Source organism: Pantherophis guttatus, chromosome 2 (genome assembly GCF_059756535.1).
Source record: "Pantherophis guttatus breed Tessera chromosome 2, ASM5975653v1, whole genome shotgun sequence".
NCBI lineage: Eukaryota > Metazoa > Chordata > Lepidosauria > Squamata > Colubridae > Pantherophis > Pantherophis guttatus.
This window is the reverse complement of record NC_142064.1, coordinates 90,158,546-90,178,053: the sequence shown is the minus strand read 5'-3', so window position 1 is coordinate 90,178,053 and position 19,508 is coordinate 90,158,546. Positions and strand designations below refer to the sequence as shown.

Genomic DNA, 19,508 nt, shown 5'->3' with positions numbered 1-19,508 from the left:
TCAGATATGTATTTGTAGCCAAAATAATTCTGGAAATGTGTTTTCTTTTTAAAACGAAAGCTGAGATTATCAGGTTTACGCCCAGTATTATATCCTGCTTTTTTCTGATCTGGAATTGTATCATACACAATTCCTTCTCTTAAAAAAAATACTTGATGGTCTTGAATTCTGTGTTCCTCTTCTGCAGTAAAAATACTGTCTGCTATTCTTTAGGGTGAAAGATGGGAGAAAGTTGTTGCCTAACACAGATAATTTGGAGGAGGAATAAACATCACTCTACCTATCATCTCTGGAAACATGTTCTGGACTGTTGCATCTGGAGTGTGGTTATTGCTTGATCAAGGCAAATAGCCCATGGATTCCTCTGGAACTTCTACCAAACCAAGTCAATTCTAGTAACATAACTGACAATAGGTGCTTTCCTGTAGCATGAAGGCCTTTGCAATTACACATGAGAAAACAAACATCAAAAAGCTTCTCTTAATGGAATTCACTGGAGAAAGCAATCATGTTTGGAAGAATTAGCAGTAAAAGGAAACCCGGCCACTAAAGAAAATGGGGGCTGGACACCAGCCACAGCACAGAACAACTCAAAGAAATAGTGAAAGATCGGAAGAGGTGGAGAGACCTGGCCCACAGAATTGGCATGAGGTGGACTCGATTGAATGGATAACATCATCATCATCATCATTCAATTCAATTGAGTGATTTTGAAGTATATCATGTCTAACTGAATGGCAAACTGGATATTCTGAACTGAATGGATATAGACCGACCAAGTTGCCCAGAGCCCAAGCAAGCCCACATTACAAGAATGGACATTCAAGCCTGAATACCTCACATGTCAAAGCAGAAGTAGCATATCTGTCTCCTTCCTGTTCACCAATTTTTAACACTTTCTCTTCATGTCCATTCGGTGAGGCTCACTTTATTTACTGAGTTTTGCAAAGAATTGCTATATACCAAACAACAACGACAATACAATCAAACATGCAAATCTTTTTAATGAAACTACAGAAATCTAGTATCTGAAGGCAAACAAAATATTCAACCAGGAGTCACTTTTGATTTGCAGTTCTGACAGGAGAGCTATAATAGAAGTTGGAAAAGTATCTGCCATGTTCAATGTGATGTTACTTCAGGATAACTGGGATAATTAAAAGGACCATTTGTGTGTATCTTTCAGAAACCACTATCAGAGAAATTCCTCTCACAATGCCTCAGTGGACAGTCTAGGAAGCCAACATGCTTGTAAAGTTGCATGTTTCCTAAGTGAGGGAAGGATATTACAATTTTTATTGTTCAGTTTTAAGTGCTTTAAGGTGACAAGTGGATGGAGAGAATCAAACTTATGAGGAAAAACTGTATTGAGTTTAGGAAAGAAAATGAGTATTTTGTTCTAGATATGCTCATTCTCTTCTTTCTTCATTTCTTCACTGGATTTTCTTCCAACCTACTGTATATTATCAAAAGAATTATGTCCTTTGGACTCTGCATGAACAATCTGACTGAAAGTCCCATTTGGTTGTTCAAAAAGTTCTGAATCTTCCAGCAACATTTCCTATTTTCAACCCTATACAGTCATTGTTGTTGAATTTGGAACTGTAGGATTTAAAGACAAAAGTGCTCTCCTTGGATTTAAATAATAAGAAAAACCATGATCCTGGAAAATGATAATTCAGTGGAAGCAGGAAAAATGTTACAGAAATGTGCTATAACATAAATGATTGTCCTCAAATTGTGTATTTATATGATTTGATACTTGATTGATTGAAAATATATTTTTAAAAATCACGCTGTTTTTGATGCTGCATTATACTGTATACCCACCCACATACACATATAGTGTATGACTCAGACCTCAAAACCATTATTATTTTTTGAGTATTGTTATTTTATTTCACTTATTGTTGATTTGCTACATTGTTATTAGCTATCCAAAAGTCATATACAAGGTGGGCACCCATATAAATCTTTTCAATAAATAATAAAATATTTGATATGTCTAAATTCTGAAATGATATAAACATACTAAGATGTATGTGTATATTGGATAAGATATATACTTATATACAGTGGTACCTCGTATTTGACATTAATTGGTTCTGGGAGAAGTAACAAGTTCCAAAAAGGACAAGTCCCAAACAAACCATGTGACTTATCACATAACTCTTTGTTTTGGTCAGGAAAATCTTCCTGGCTGTCAACCTTCCTGGCTGTCAACCTTCTCAGCATGGCTGACTTCCTGTCCATTCTCCGCAGCTGCCCCCCTCTTCCTATTGCAGCACTTTGAGTACTAAACAAATGCTGAGTACTGGGACCACATTTTTACATCAAAGTACATCGAATACTACATTCAACTAGTTTTGAAGCAATCAAGTACCAAGGTACCACTGTATACTTATCTTAGCATAAGCCTATGCTCTTTGAATTTCTTCTTGAATTTAGTGCGATCTATTTTTGGGTAGAGAAACAGTGCCATAAATGTCAGTCTTGCTAATCTGATAAGATTACTTTGATTTGCATGTTGGGGCACATATTTTAATCCAAGTAATCTAGAGTCTTTTTATTGGTTTGCACCAAATTATCACATATAGTCACCCTCTATAGACAAAGTCAGCTCCCATACACAGTTTATTATATAAATTGCATTAAATGTTCAAATTAGTTGCCATTTTCTTCTGAACACTTCCTTACTTATTTGACACGTGGCATTTGAATGTTCCTAAGTACAGTAATATTCCATTTGAAAAAAAAATTAATAATACATATTATTACATATTATTTGGCCTATACTGTAGGACATGACTTTTGATACAACTTGTTTGTAGAACTGACGAATTAATGCTAATGTCCAGGATTTCCACCCATATCTTAAACCATGTAAATCATTTGAACTTGGAAAGAGACATACTTTATCTTGCCAAAGATAAAATGAACAAGGACAGCTTGTCATTATGACTATATAGTATCTTTAATATTGCAGGTTTCTCAATATAAATTGTCATAGAATATGAATGAGAAAATGCTGTTGCATGCATGTCCTGTTCAAGAACTTCTTGTTGGTATTTGTCCACCAAAAAGGAAGAAACAGGCTTTGATCTGTTTCAGCATGGCTCTTTATAATTTTTAATCCCTTCCTGACTGGCTAGCTAGCTGGCTGATTGATTGCTTGTATTTATATTCTAAAAGCAAAAAGGACCTCCTGAGACAACAGACAAATTCTGAAGAGACAATGTGTACTGGCAGTTCTTTTCTATGGGAAATCAGCCAAGGTGGTTAAGGTGTTGCACTAAGAATAGAAAGACCCAGGTTCTAGTCTACTCTCAGTCATGAAGATCATTAGGTGATCTTGGGTTAGTTATTATCTGTCAGTCCAATATACTTCCAAAGGATATTTTGATGGGAAAATAAAAATAGGAAGAGCGAGTGTTATGAATGCTGCCTTGAGCTCATGAAAAAAAAAGGTGGGATATAATATCTAATAAATAAATGAATACATTTTTGATTGCACAGGATTCCAAAGAACAATAATAACATAATTAGAGTAAAACTTCAGACTTTCAGGATGGTGGTTGCATGTAGAGGCAGTGTATGCAGTGGAGGGAAGGAAGCAGGAACAGGGTGATGTTGCACTCTGTTGCTACCTCCTTAATGCTGTCTGAACTGAAAACAAGTATTTTTCTGTGCCTACATAGCTACCAGTAGAGGCACCACTTCTTTAAGGAATGTCAACAGATACTACAAGTTGTGTAGGCCAAATTCAAAGCACCTTGGTCCACCTCAGATCTGAATGCTATATGTTTCATGGTTCAAATGCTGTTGTCTCTCCAACAATTTTTTTCATAAAGAATAGTGATGCATTTGCTAACTTTATATCTTAGCTTTTTCTCTAGAAGCTAAATACCAACATACGTAGTTTCCACACAGCACTATTTTTTTCTCACAGCATCCATATTGGTGGTTAAGTTGAGAGACAGTGACAGGTTCAAAGGCAAATCAAATCAAATAAACTAAACTAAACTCACCGACCTTTGGTGGCTGAAGGTGGACCAGAATCTACAATAGGTTGTCCAACCTTAATCTAACACTGAATTATCTTGCTAAACAGAATCAAGCCTTGGATTGGGCACACCTAGAAAACTAGGGGCTATGGACTAGGTTAGAGTAGCATACTGATTTTAAATGTAGGTAAAAGTAAATTACAGTAGTTCCACATTATTGCCTAGAAATATACCCTAGGGGGTCAAAGTTCATTCAAAGAGTTTTACCCTTAGCAATCAAATGCTATGAGTGGGGTGGGATTCAAAAATTTTAGCAACCAGTTCTCTGCCCAGTTGCTAGGTGGCCGTGGGCTACTCGGCCTCCTGCACCATGGGAGGGGGGCATTTTCACCCTCCCCAGGCTATGGAGGCTTTTGTCGAGCCTCCGGGAGGGTGAAAACAGCCTCTCCTGAGCTTCAGAGGCCGGAGGCCGGAAACAGACTGTTTTTTGCCCTCCCAGAGCCTCTGTGTGGGCCCTGCACTTACCTGGCATCCAAAACGGGCAGTGTGGAGACTCCTGGGAGGGGCTGGGTGGGCTGGGTGGGGCCAGAAAGTCCTTGCAATTACTGGTTCGGTGAACCAGATGTAAAATTAGCATTCAGTTCACCAAACTGGTCCGAACTGGCTGAATCCCACCCCTGGCTATGAGGTTTTAAAAAAAAAACTCAAGTCATGTTAGCCTTGCTCACTTTTGGGATTATAGTGTCCCAAGGTTCAGTTGAAGAGTGAATGAGGCTTTCAGAACATTATTTCTGTTTTTCCTAATCCATCACTGAAATTTGAAGAACATGGGCTTTATTTACATGTAGAGGGTAATGGAAAATGCGGAACAGATAAATGTTTATCCTAGCTCTGCCTCCTTACGCTCACTCTTTATATCAGTCTTCCTTCCAAAGTGCAATTGTTTCATCCATTTTCAAAATAATTTGAAGAGGCTACCGAGCAGTCCTATTCTCTTCAAGGACACTTACACTCAACTCTGCAGTAAAAGTCCTATATCTTTTCACTCAAAATTAATCTCACCTGAGTTCAATAATGGGATTTCTGCCAAAAATAGAGATGATGATAATGATAATAGAGGTAGTGATTTGTTCCTCATCCTAACCCCCTCCAGCCAATAATTATAGAAGTCAGGATTGTGTTGTAATGTATTAATGATATTTCACATAATGACTTAAATCAAGTAATTTAATTCAATATTAATGTTGCGTTCTCTCAAATTCATCAATCGTGTTTCCAATAATTTTACATATAAAACTGTTGGATGCAATTTTGACTAGCATTTGATTTGGCATCATAGTTACAAAGTAAAAAAAAAAAAAAAAAACCAATCCCAACCACAATTGATAAATGCATATTTGACCAATGCTCAGGGATGTGTATTGTCAACAAAGCTTCAGCATATCTATGGGAGTTAAGAGCAATTGAAATACATGACTCAGCTGCCCATTACATTCCCTGATAAATTCTTCTTCTGCTGGAATCCTACATCCACAGAGTTGTGCATTCACATAATTGTCTTTTCTGCCAAAATATTGTCAGATGATATAAATTTCAGTGTTGGACATTGCTCCTTTGAAGCTGTGACTGATTAAACAGTTGGCCAAGCAAAACAATGCTGATAGTTTTATGGATGAATGTTCCTGAATGGATTTGAGGGGGGAGAGGGGAACCAGCACTGATAAACTGTGTTCATTTAAGCCAAGGAAAAATTTGTAGCTGTAATTTTTATTATTTCATATTTATATCTCACTGTCCATACTGAATAATGTGACCCACCAAGTCGATTCATCTAGGAAATATGGTTGAGAGTGAGACCCATTCCCCTCATTTGGACACTGCAGTCTCAAGGATCCGGCAACATGTACCGAGACTATCCTATTGGTAAACCCTTGTTATTTGCCTGATTTGACGGAAAGTAGAGTATGAGTATTTTTCTCCATGCCTAAGTCAGTCCCTGTTTGTCTGATGCATAGATAAAAGCAACATTTTGTTGAGGAGCAGGCCAAGCACACAATACAATCTTATCACGTAGTCAGAAGGCTAAATTTGGGTTAAGGGTTGAACTGGTGGGATTCTTGCACTCAGTGTAATCTGGATTGAGAGCCACTTTTTGCACTCTGAAAATGTAATGACGACAAGCATAAAAGTGCAGGTGTGTGCGCGCACACACATGCACATACAGTATAGACAGAGATGGATATTATGAACCCACCTTACAATGTTTGAGTCCTGCTTCAGTTTGAAATGTCTTCCTTCATTGGGAAAAGTTGGTATAGGCCTCTGACAGAGTTCTCTCCTACATTTTCCCAAGTCCTCTAGATAACAGATCCAAAGTCTGCAGTCAAGATGCCCATTGTTGAATGTTTAGAAGCATTCCAAATTGAAATAAATCTGTACTGTGGCTTTCGGCTTTCTATAATTTGTGGTAGTAATAGTCAGACTGTAAATACTAAAATAAGTCAGCTAAAGGAAGATATGCTCTAAGAAACATCTACAGGAAATCTTTGATTTATGACCATAATTGAGCCCAAATTTTTTGTTACTAGGTGAGACATTTGTAAAGTGAATTTTGCCACATTTTATGTCCTATCTTGCCATAATTGTTGAGTGAATCACTGCAGCTATTCAAAGTACTTCAATTAACTTGCTGTTTTGTAAACCGGATTGGATCATGATGATGATTGATTGATTGTTATTATTTTTTTAAAAATATTTTATCAGTATTGTCTGAGACTGGATGAAGCGACAAGAGAGTGGAGATGATGAAAAGAAAGCAGCAGTTATAGCAGTAGCACTTAGACTGATATACTGCTTCACAATGATTTACAGCCCTCTCTAAGTGGTTTACAGAGTCAGCATATTACCCCCAAAAATCTGGGTCCTCATTTTACCCATCTTGGAAGAATGGAAGGCTGAGTTAACCTTGAGCTGGTCAGGATCAAACTGCTGGCGGTGAGCAGTGAGTTAGCCTGCAGTACCACATTCTATGTGGTGGATGTTGGTGCTGTTGAACACATCTGGGGAAGGCAAGATGCCCAGTAGGTAACTAATTCCAAACAGAAACAAGGATGAAGATTATTCTAAGCCTGACCACTTTCTCAATATATTTACTGATTTTTTAAATGCAACCTTTAGCCTGGAAAAAGTAGAGTTCTTTGACTGTGCTGCATCTGCACATTGTGTTTTGTGTTACAATTTGGTGTGTGTGTGTGAGAGTGTGTGTGAGTAGTTAGGTAGACATTAGACATATGCTGTACAATCAGTGCTGTGTTTATTGTGCATTCCATATGAATTGCTAATGCTATTGATGCTTATCATACGGCAGGCAAAGGCTATGTTCATCCTGTTGGTTTGTTGAATTTTGAATATGTGGACCGAGTGTGCAACGTTATATCTGACTGCAAAAGTCTGGGCAATCACTAAATGCAGAAAAGAGATATAGAAAAGATTGCTGTCCGTGTCCAGATTTTTATAACCCAGAAATGGTAGTCCTTTATAATATGAAGGGTGCTTTGTTTATGTTGAGTTTTCAGAAGACATTCTAAACTTGCAAAGTCTATGTTGGTTCTGTTCATTTGTTGAATGTTCCTACTTGGCAGGTTAGTGGGATATTTTGCAGTCATTAATGACATTCTTTGGCAAATTACCTCATCCCCACCCCTCACCCAAACATGCTCGAACAGTTGCTTTCATTGTTTATTGTGAGGAATTTAAAAATGATTTACTTTTTTTTTTTTAAATGAATCCATTGGGGCAATTTATCTGTAGGTTGAGTAAGAGGTAACATTCAGTATGGATTACCACTCTATTTTTATGTCTGGGAGCACAAACCAAGAGAGTAAATAGCGTATTCTTATTTTTTTCCTATCAAAGGCTGAAACAATAACTATTTTTCATATAGAATTTCCTGAGGTATTCTGAATTTTGTTCCATCAAGGAAAGCCAACTTCAAACATGAAAAGAATTGAGAATAAGGGAGAAAAAATGGATAAGTAAGAAATGTTTAACCGTTGCGAAACGGTTGAAAAGAAACTATTGTTTAAAGAGTCTTTTTTGTTTTTTGAAAAAATGTTTAATAAAAATTATTTTTTTTAAAAAAAGAAAAGTATTGAGAAGATCCATTTTGTCTGAAGCATTATCAAAATATATTTCCCATTGTATGATTGATTGATTGATTGATTGATTGATTGATTGATTGATAATATTTATTTGCTACCCATCTTACCATAAGGTAACTTTGGGTGACTTACAGCTACATACACAGTTAAAACATAAAACTGATCATTGTATTGGGAGATATGCTGTGGATGTGTGTGTGTGTGTGTGTGTGTGTGTGTGTGTGTGTGTGTACATGCACACACACACACACACACACATCTCACATCACACTTTAATCTTGTTGTTTAAATTGTTCAGCACTGGAAGAAGGCTGAAAACCATCAAACCATAACTAAACACTGAAATGTTTGTCATTCATTAAATGTTTTTCAAAATTATCAATTAATTTTGATAATTTTTGATAATTTTTGAAAACTCTTAAAAATATAACCTGCTATGGCAAACCTCCTTCCCAGGCTGAAGGAAATCAACAACTGGCAGATGACCTGAACATGTTTTACTGCAGGTTTGAAAGGAAACTACAGCCATCTGTCTCCACAACCCCCATCTCAGACACACCAAAAACAGCCAAACCTCCTACAACTGACCCCATACCATTGGGTCTACAACCACTACAACCTCTAGTGATCACAGAAAAGGAAGTGCAAGACCTGTATCACAGACAAAAGCCAGGAAAAGCTCCAGGCCCAGACAAGATAATGCCTTCTTGCTTAAAACCCTAACCCTAACCCTAACCTCAATAAATTGTTAGAGATGTGCTATGTTCCTTCTTGCTTCAAATGCTCTACTATCATCCCAGTGCCGAAGAAGCCCACCATCAAGGAACTGAATGACTACAGACCAGTTGTTCTAACATCTGTAGTCATTAAAACCTTTGACAGGTTAGTGCTGTCCCACTTGAAAACCGTCATGGATCCGCTGTTAGACCCTGTGCAATTTGCATACCGAGCAAATAGATCAACAGATGATGCTGTTAATATGGCTCTGCACTATATCCTACAACATACCTACGCAAGGGTCCTCTTTGTACACTTTAGTTCAGTATTCAATTACATCATTCCAGACACTCTTCTAACTAAGCTAAAGCAGCTATAGGCACCTGAACACACTTGTAAGTGGATCATAAGCTTCCTAACAAACAGGAAGCAGCAGGTGAAGCTAAGCAGAATCACATTAGATACCTGTACAATTAGCACAGGGGCCCCACAAGGCTGTGTGCTTTCCTCACTTCTCTCTCTATACCAATGACTGCATCTCAAACGATCCATCTGTTAAACTACTAAAGTTCATAGATGACACAACAGTGATTGGTCTCATTCGAGACAATGATGAATCCACATACAGATGGGAGGTTGAACAACTACCCTCGTGGTGCAACCGGAACAATCTAGAACTGAACACACTCAAAACCATAAAAATGGTGGTAGACTTTAGGAGAAACCCTTCCTACTTCCACCTCTTACAATACAAGACAACACAGTATCAACAGTAGAGACCTTCAAATTTCTAGGTTCTACCATATCACAAGATCTAAAATGGACACCTAACATCAAAAACGTCATCAAAAAAGTACAACAAAGAATGTTCTTTTTGCGCCAACTCAGAAAGCTCAAACTGCCCATGGAGCTGCTGATACAGTTCTACAGGGGAATTATTGAGTCTGTCATCTGCACCTCTATAACTGTCTGGTTTGGTTCTGCAACTCAACAAGACAGACACAGACTTCAGAGGATAATTAGAACTACAGAAAAAACAATTGCTACTAACCTGCCTTCCATTGAGGACCTGTATACTGCACAAGTCAAAAAGAGGGCTGTGAAAATATTTACAGACTCCTCACATCCTGGACATAAACTATTTCAACTCCTACCCTCAAAACAACATTATAGAGCACTGCACATGAGAACAACTAGACACAAGAACAGTTTTTTCCCGAACGCCATCACTCTGCTAAACAAATAATTCTCTCAACACTGTCAAACTATTTACTAAGTCTGCACTACTATTAATCTTCTCATCGTTCCTATCACCCCTCTCCTTCCACTAATGACTGTATGACTGTAACTTTGTGGCTTGCATCCTTATGATTTATATTGACTGTTTCCTAATATGATTTGATTGCTTATTTGCACCCTATGACAATCATTAAGTGTTGTACCTTACGATTCTTGACGAATGTATATTTTCTTTTATGTACACTGAGAGCGTATGCACCAAGACAAATTCCTTGTGTGTCCAATCACACTTGGCCAATAAAGAATTCTATTCTATTCTATTCTATTCTATTCTATTCTATTCTATTCTATTCTATTCTATTCTATTCTATTCTATTCTATTCTATTAATTACAAATTGTAATTGTATATGTAGATGCCCATGAAATATACTGCTCAAGGAAATAAAGGGAACACAAGCAGAAGACATCCGAGATCTGAATGAATGAAATAGCCTTATTAAATAGTTTGTTCTTTATATACAGTAGTTTATATACTGCTCAAACAACTAAAGGGAACACAAAACTACTGTCTGTAATGAACGAAGTATTTAATAAAGCTATTTCATTCATTCAGATCTTGGATGTCTTCTGCTTGTGTTCCCTTTATTTTTTTGAGCAGTGTATATTAACAATACAAAAAAACCCTGATATTGCTCATAGTCTTATGATAATATATGATGATATATAAATAATAGTGCTATACTATATTATGGAAGAATATTTTGGAGAGACTGTATTCTATATTTTATTATCTCCTATATGTTATTCTTTTGTTTGTTATACTTAACTAATAAAAAATGGAAAACATCTGTATTTGCAATTTCTTATATATGATTGTATTTGGAATATAAATATACTGTACATATCAGCAATTGCTGCTAAAAGAAGTAAGAAAGCTGTGGTCAAACTGAAGTGACGAATGACCCATACATAACACTAATAAATAAACAAACATTCAAATTTGTAATGGCTGCATCGTATTTAATGTGGATGTGACCCATCAATTCTTTAATAATATGACAAAATATAGAAGTCTCACTGGACTAGGAAAGGACAGAAAGTTCTGGCACTGTTACAATATATGGGACTTGAGCCATGCCCGTTAGTCATTACTTTAAACTGGTGTCAGGTATCTCTGTGTCATGTCTCTGTTTTGTTCCCCTGGGGCAAGCACCATATTGTTTGTCATCTATCCTGCTCTTGATTTAGAGTAATGGAGTTTTCTTTCATTCTGGCAGCAGGAAAACTCTGCCTGTTCAAGTGAAGTTAGGATTTCAGCCAATAATTTAGAAGGCAGTTTAAGGCCAAGGATTAGTGTCACCCAATCAATCTTTGAATGAACCTTTTTTTCCCTCTAAAGTAACTTGCTCTTCAGTTATGATAGCCTTGAATACTAATTTTGGATGCTATCAATGCAATCAATGCTATATTTACTTTGTAGGCTGTAGCAGGTTATAGTTCAATAGAAAAGCTGAAGTTTTCCTCTGGTTTAAGACTTCAGACCTGGGAAATTCTAAATACTGGAGAAAAAGACCCTTTTCTGAAACTTTTATACTGCTGCTTTATAAATTTCAGAAGCGTTTGACATGAAGTTTAAGAAGGGGTGACATGATAGCAGTGTTCCAATATTTGAGGGGCTCCTACAAAGACGAGGGGGGGGTGTCAAACTGTTTTCCAAAACACCAAAGTGCTAGATAAGAAACAATGGTTGAAAGTAATCAAGGAGAGAAGCTACCTAGAACTAAGGAGAAATTTCCTAACAGTGAGAGCAATCAACTAATGGAATAGTTTGCCTTCAGATGTTGTGGGTGCTCCATCACTGGAGGCTTTCAAAAAAGAGACTGGACAACTATTTGTATGAAATGGTATAAGGTCTCCTGCTCAAACAGAGTGTTGGACTAGAAGACCTTGGAGATCCCTTCCTACTCTATTATTCTATGCTCTATGCTAGTCTGTATAGATAGTACTGAGGTAGAAGGGACAATAGCTTATTTTAATATAGGAAAGCCTACATGTTCATAGCTTCAAAATCCTAGTTTCTATATTCTGCAAATATCAAAAGTTCAATTTGAAGAGGTTCTTAAAGGATTCTGTCCTTTTTTATTTTATTTATTTTATTTTATTTCAAATTTATATACCACACCTTCTCCCGAGGGACTCAGGGCGGTGTACAGCCAGATAAAAACATACAATACAAACATTAAAAACAATTAAAAGAATATATATTAATTGAATTATATCAAATGATGCATTTTAGTTTTGCTATTAATAGGATCTGTGAGATGATCTATGAGACCTGTCCTGTTAAGATATTCTTGCATCCTCGGCAATTAAATGCGGGATATATTTGAAAATCTCAAATTTTGTTTCAAGGAGAGCAGGATTAAAATGTAATGATGGTTGTCTGGCATCTGTCTTATTTGTAAAATACTGTATGGGTTGTAAATAATGTCCCCGGGTTATCATTCTCCCATTCCCCCCCCCCCAATATTATATTACTTCCCAAGACCTTTGGTACTTTTTGCACACCTCCCGATAATTTTCCAGTGCCATTGCCTATTCTCATTAATATGCAAGCCATTCATTCAAGAACTCTCAATTATAAATATAATTTCAGAGATGTCAATGAACATTGTTGCTTGAATTGTGCAATTAAACCTAAGCGTGGTATTGATAAATGGCAACATGTGTTCAGTGATTTTGTAACATAAGTCTTTATTTTGAGCTCAATACATCATACTAAGCTCTCTAATATATAGTTGTAATATTCATTGTTGCTTCTCCAAAAGAAAAACAAAACAAAATAAAAAGAAAAAAATGCTGTTCGAATAGTAGATACGTATTTGAGGTCTAACTTCTCCCTTTATTTTTTCATTCCTGTTTTCTGTCTAGATAATTCCTAGAAATGAGGCTGAACTCTTTCGTCATTGATCATTTATTAGTGGCAGGAGTAACACATAGCAATAACACACCCTCTCTCTAACACAAGCAACACCTAGTAGACATTTTTAAAGGCGGTGGTTACTAGCATAGAAAGTGACTAGGCTGATGGTGTAAACAGCATGGGACTATTTTTGAACTCATTTGTAAAGCTAGATAATGCTTACAGTTAAAGAAATGACCAGGGAGAGCCTGGTCATTTCTTACTAGCAGGATAAAAAGTGTTTTTAATGCTAGATCAGGACTGGCGGAAAAAAAAAAGTTTTCCCCCCAAGGAAAAATCCTCAATGCCTAGCATTAAGTCAGTGAGGTAACTTTCTCTAACTTAACACAAGTTTTGCAATTCTGGACTTTCCCAGATCTTACAAAACTCATGGAAATTTTGTAAGTACTGCAGCCCCCTTTCTTCGCATGTAAGCATATCTCTATTTGTTGTGGCAACAGGCATATACAGTGAAGGCATTGATACTGAGAGCTAGAAGGGAAGGAATCAGGATTGCTTACCTGGAGATATTGCTTCTTTTTAAAATAACCTGAGGATAGTTAGAATGTGGAAGGCATTATTTTGGATTTATACAGCATATAAGGTTTCTGTAATATTTCATTTCCCCCCTCCCATTCTTAGATTTATGTTTGGGTTGAAGGATAATTAATTGATATTTTGTAAATTCATATTTAAGGGTCTTTATGGTGCACCCCCCACTCCAAAATCAAAGGTGTTGAGGTAATAAGTCATGAAGTATTATAAATTATAATGAAAGCTAAATTATTTTTAAAGAGTAAAGCAACAGCATCAGTTTCTGATCCAGAATGATCACCTCTCTGTCTCTGTCTCTCTCCCCCCATCTCCCTCTCTCCCTCCCCCCTCTCTCTCACACACAGTGACATGGATGGCCATATATTTATTTTATTTTATTTATTTTATTTTTCAATTTATATACTTCCCTTCTCCCTAAGGACTCAGGGCGGTGCACAGCCAGAATTAAGAACATGAACTACAAATATTAAGAACAATTAAAATATATATAAATTTGGCCCAAAATTTTTCTTACATAAATAAATAAACTGGTCCAAGGTTACCCAGCTGGCTTCATGCCTCAGATGGAACTAGAATTCATTCTCTCCTAGTTCCTAGTCTGATACCTTAACCACTGCATCAAACTGGCTATCCAAATAGATAAATAATGCCGTAACATAAATGTGATGAGATTGCTTCTTAGAAGCATCAGAACCAGGGGTGAAATCCAGCAGGTTCTGACAGGTTCTGGAGAACCGGTAGCGGAAATTTTGAAAAGTTCGGAGAACCGGTAAATACCACTCTGGCTGGCCCCAGAGTGGGGTGGGAATGGAGATTTTGCAGTATCCTTCCCCTGGAGTGGGGTGGGAATGGGGATTTTGCAGTATCCTTCCCCTGGAGTGGGGACAGAATGGGGATTTTGCAATATCCTTCCCCTGGAGTGGGGAGGGAATGGTGATTTTGCAGTATCCTTCGCCCAGGAGTGGGGTGGGAATGGTGATTTTGCAGTATCCGTCCCCTGCCACGCCCACCAAGCCACGCCCACAGAACCGGTAGTAAAAAAATTTGGATTTCACCACTGATCAGAACACCTGACCTCTCTAGCAACTGGCCCATTTAAACCATTTTTAAATTCAATGCCCTACGGAGAAGTAAAACACCTGAAAACATTCACTTGAATGCTACTTAAGGTTACCTTAAAATATGCTTGCTTAAGTATAACTAACATGACAGTAAGACAGAGCCTGACTGAGTATTAGGGGGAAAAAACATTCTCTAATAGTAAGACTAATTCAAGAGTAGAACCAAATATTTAGGTGAGGGATGAAGGCTCCCAGTGCTGGATATGAAGGTGCTAGAAAGTGAGTAATACCAATGCTGGATACAGTCAAAGGGAGGCAGGAAAACAATGGTTTAAATTCCTGCACACAACATAAATTAAATTCAGTATCCCAAGTAGCTTTTTTAAACAGCTGTATGTATCTATGCCTGTAATATGGACCTGAGTATCTGAGGTAACATCTGTTCTTTTTAGATATAGCTGATACAGCACCGTTTCTATAGTCATTTTTTCACAGAATGCAGCAGCAACTCCACCAGGTTGATGTTGGATAATCATTTGTCTGAAATGGTATAGGGTTTCCTGTTTAAGCAGGGGGTTGGACTAGAAGACCTCCAAGGTCCCTTCTATTCTATTCTATTCTATTCTATTCTATTCTATTCTATTCTATTCTATTCTATTCTATTCTATTCTATTCTATTCTATTCCATTCCATTCCATTCCATTCCATTCCATTCCCTCAATAACAGATTTGGTATTTTGGAAGGACTGAATTCCAACTACAAACTGATTTTAACCCAGGCCAGCTAGTTAACTAACCCTATTTCACCTTGCCTGCCTTCATCCAAATGGCTCCCAAATATTTGCTGAAGTAGTACTGTGTATCATCAACATGCTGTTGACATCTGGATATGTTTTCCTCTATGAGTTCATGTAGATATTGAAGCAAAGGGGCAAGGGGAAACTGTATACACCCTAAGAACACATTAACTATTGTCTTTTTAATTATAGCAGAAACAATAATACCCTAGAAACTCCTTCAGAATTTCTGATACAGATAAAAATCCTAAGCTTGCAAAATTCTAATATTCAGGAAAAATAGCTTATCCACACCCTTAGGATGCACAAGCTGGGGAAAAAAAAATCAAAGTCGTTATGGATGGATTTGGTTGTGTTCGATCCTGTTAATATAAGCAAATACTTTATGTTCTACCGTTATTATTTTAAAAATAGTCCAAGATGGCAAACATATCCAATGTACCTTCCTCCTCCTATTTTCCTCACAGGTGAGTTGGGCTGAAAGAGGCCTAAAGTTACCCACCTGGCTTTTGTGCCTAAGGCAGGACTTGAACTCACAGTTTCCCACTTAATAGCATGCTGTAGGCCAGGGGTGGGCAACTGTGGCCCTTTTACAACTTGTGGACTTGAAGTAAAAGGGCCACAGTTGCCCACCTCTGCTGTAGGCTAAACTGGCTCTCAAAAATATGAGTGATTTTTCAGAGAAATGAAATGAATGTTAGCTATAGCGAGCCTTCAATGTTTCTGTCACCTGATTTTTGTCATCAAACCTGCATGCAGATGGCTCCTTATCACCTGAAAATTCTGGCATTACAATTACATATATCCTTGGCGGTGATGATATTTGGTCCCTTTTAATCTACCACAGAGTTTACACAGCTGTATAATTGACTACCAAAGCAACTCTACCAATTTTCTACCAATTAATTGTGAAAAATGTAGTCAAGGAAAACAAGGATTGGCTAAGGTTAAAAGAGGCAGGAGCGAGAGTGATTTCAATTATTGTTTATATATTTTTTAATGTACATGGGCATTAAACAAATTTCTTCAAATTGCCATTGTATCGGTATAGGCTCTTCCTCCAGTTCCTCAGATTGATTCCTTCTACCCATTACTGGTTGAATGCCATTTGTGAGATCCTCAAAAAAAAGTAATAGTTTGGTGAAGAGTAATATGTGAATTAGTTTATTGTGATGGTGGGAGCAAGAATGGATTGGAAGAATACAAGGTATGGAATGGTGAATGGTGTTGGTATAAACTTGATTTAAATCAACTACTTTTCCTTTTCTTATCCCATCCCTTTAATTTCTTTAGCTTATTATTTCTTATGGTCTACATGAAGATGGTTACTCTAAAAGGGAACAGCATGAACAGTATGTATGTATATATGTTTTCCCACATAAAACTTTACAGATAGATTGCTATTTTTGTTTTGCATTTATTTATTGACATGATGATTTTTGGCAATTATTCATAGTATGTTTAAGTTGTATTTACTGCTTTAGACTTGGAAAAGTTGTATTTAAATAAACAGATAATGATGGTGAGTGATGATTTACAATGACAAAGCTACACTCTGAAGCCTGCTTAGACTAGGAATGCAAAAGCAATCAAATCTCAAATTTCCTTTGAGTACAATAGAGTGATTTGCCAGACTCAATTGAGGCAAAGATGGGCACATAATTCAAAAAGTCTAATAATTTCTATTTGGAAAGACTCCTCAATGTGAAAAACAATAGAAGTAAAAAAGCTGGTTTTAGGATTGAGAAAAAAGTGGACTACTTGAGTATTTATTTATTTATTTATTGGTTTGATTTATATGCCACCCTTCTCCGGAGACTCAGGGCGGCTTACAATGCGTTAAGCAATAGCCTTCATACTTTTGTATATACCTGCTTAGTAGGGCTTTCGCCCCCCCCCCAAGCGGTGTTCTTTTTTATACAAAGTCAGCTTATTGCCCCCACAATCCGGGTCCTCATTTTACCTACCTTGAAAGAATGGAAGGCTGAGTCAACCTTGAGCCTGGTGAGATTTGAACTTGCAGTAATTGCAGGCAGCTGGTGCTACTTAACAGCACTTTGTCTGCTGCGCCACCAAGGCTCTACTCTATTTCACTATGATACTCAATTATATCAGAATAATTATGTTAAGAGCTGGAATGAAACAAGTAAGGACATGTTAGGATTGGAGTCATTACCATTGTCATTTTTGTGGAGAATTTCTATGATAAAAATGAGTATTTTGCCTAGAATGATGCATTTGTTTCAGGCAATGCCTATTATGACAACTAAAGTACTGTTAAAACAACGACAGAAAGCTATATCCAACTGTAGATCAAGGGAAAAAACCAAAAATTAAATATAAAATATCCCAAATGTGCTTTTTCAAGAGGCAACTGGACTTTCTGGTTTTTCTTTGAAGACGTTTTGCTTCTCATCCAAGAAGCTTCTTCAGCTCTGAATTTCTAAATACAAAATACTTTGAGGTGCAAAGGAACAAGGAAGAGTGGGACTGCCTGATTTGAAATTGTGTTTTGTAGCCAGCTTAGTTTGGATGAAAGAATGGGTGTTAACGAGAAATTAAGAGAATTTTAGAATTGGAATTGGAAGGACACAGTGAGTTCTAGTCATGCCTTGGGACCATTTTTCACAGTTATGACTTTTGCACCATCCCCATGATCATGTGATCAAAATTCAGATGCTTGGTAACTGGTTCATACTTATGACCATTGCTGTGTCCCAAGATCATGTGATCACCTTTTGTGACCTTCTGACAAGCAAAGCCAGTGGGAAAGTCAAATTCATTTAACAACTGGGTCACTAACTTATCACCTGCAGTGATTCACTTAACAACTGCGGCAAGAAAGGTCATAAAATGGGGCAAAACTCACTTAACAAATGTCTCATTTAACAACAGATGTTTTGGGCTCCATTGTGATCGTAAATTGAGGATTACCTCTAATGTATGGTGCACTAAACTGCCTGAGTTCTAATTTAGAAGCAATTGCTTGAAATGAACATAAAGCCATGTCATACAAAATTATTTCATACATGAATTAAAGTGGGAAGGCCTGGAATTATTTATTTATTTATTTACATTATATAGCCATCTACTTCACATAATGATTCTAGGAGGCTCATAACATTCCATAAAATAGAGTTTAAAAAATCTCCTTCTCCGAGTAGCCAGCCCAAACATCATTACAGTTCACCCCCATCCTCACCCAATGCTTGGGGTAAGGACAAGTCTTCACAACCTTCCAGAAAGCTAAAAAAAAGGGATAGTGATGAATTGTCATGAAGAAGTGGGTTATTTCTAAACTGTGTTATGGAGAGAAATACTATGGCTTTTGTGAAAAGGATAAGTATTTTCTTGTTCCAGGTTTAGAGTGGAATTTGTCAGAAAGCGATTTCTCTTCTTTGAGTTGGGAACACTTTTTTTCTGCTAGATTTTCCAATTAGCAATTGTTGCTATTGCTGAAGAGTCTTTTCAAGAAGGGATCCAGCAGTGGAATTTTGGCTCTGCTAGTTGGCTTTTCCTGATGACTCAGAATTTCTGCTCCGTTTTTCATTTAATTCGGCAGTTGGGGAAAAATACAACTAAAACAAATGTAACTTTCATTTTGTCACGGGGCAATGCAATTTCAGATAAACACATTTTAGTTTACATTTATGTAGCCTTACAGAAACAGTAATGACAGACTTAGTTCTGGCACACTAGCAAGCAAGTTAAGCCAAATGCCAACATTCGTTAGGCAGCTTAGATATTCTGAGGCCAACTTCATCAAGAAAACCTTGACTATAAACTGAACATCACCGGCATTCTTGGGTGTCTCTGTGCTATAGATTTAGCACATCGATCAACCTTTGTGATGTTCTTGTTCTTCTGATGGGCAGCACATTTGCTATTGAGTTTAGAAAAATCCAGAAAGGTGAAAGATATGACCTACAAAGTTATACCCAGTTAAGCAGCCAAAAGCATATTTTTCCTCACTACCTGGGAAATTAATATCTCTGCATCTCCATATGTGTGG

General features: G+C 37.1%; 2 long non-coding RNA genes across 2 annotated transcripts in view; both read left to right on the top strand.

Annotated features, from left to right (window-relative positions):
• Nucleotides 1-19,508, top strand: part of LOC117661611 (uncharacterized) — a 67,836-nt gene that overhangs the window by 13,415 nt on the left and 34,913 nt on the right. The gene's annotated exons all lie outside the window — the stretch shown is intronic.
• The window catches only part of LOC117661612 (uncharacterized), a 30,768-nt gene continuing 27,963 nt past the window's right edge, over nucleotides 16,704-19,508 (top strand). The window contains exon 1 of the long non-coding RNA XR_009622303.2: nucleotides 16,704-16,848. This is a non-coding gene — a long non-coding RNA (uncharacterized LOC117661612). The remainder of the gene's footprint in view (nucleotides 16,849-19,508) is intronic.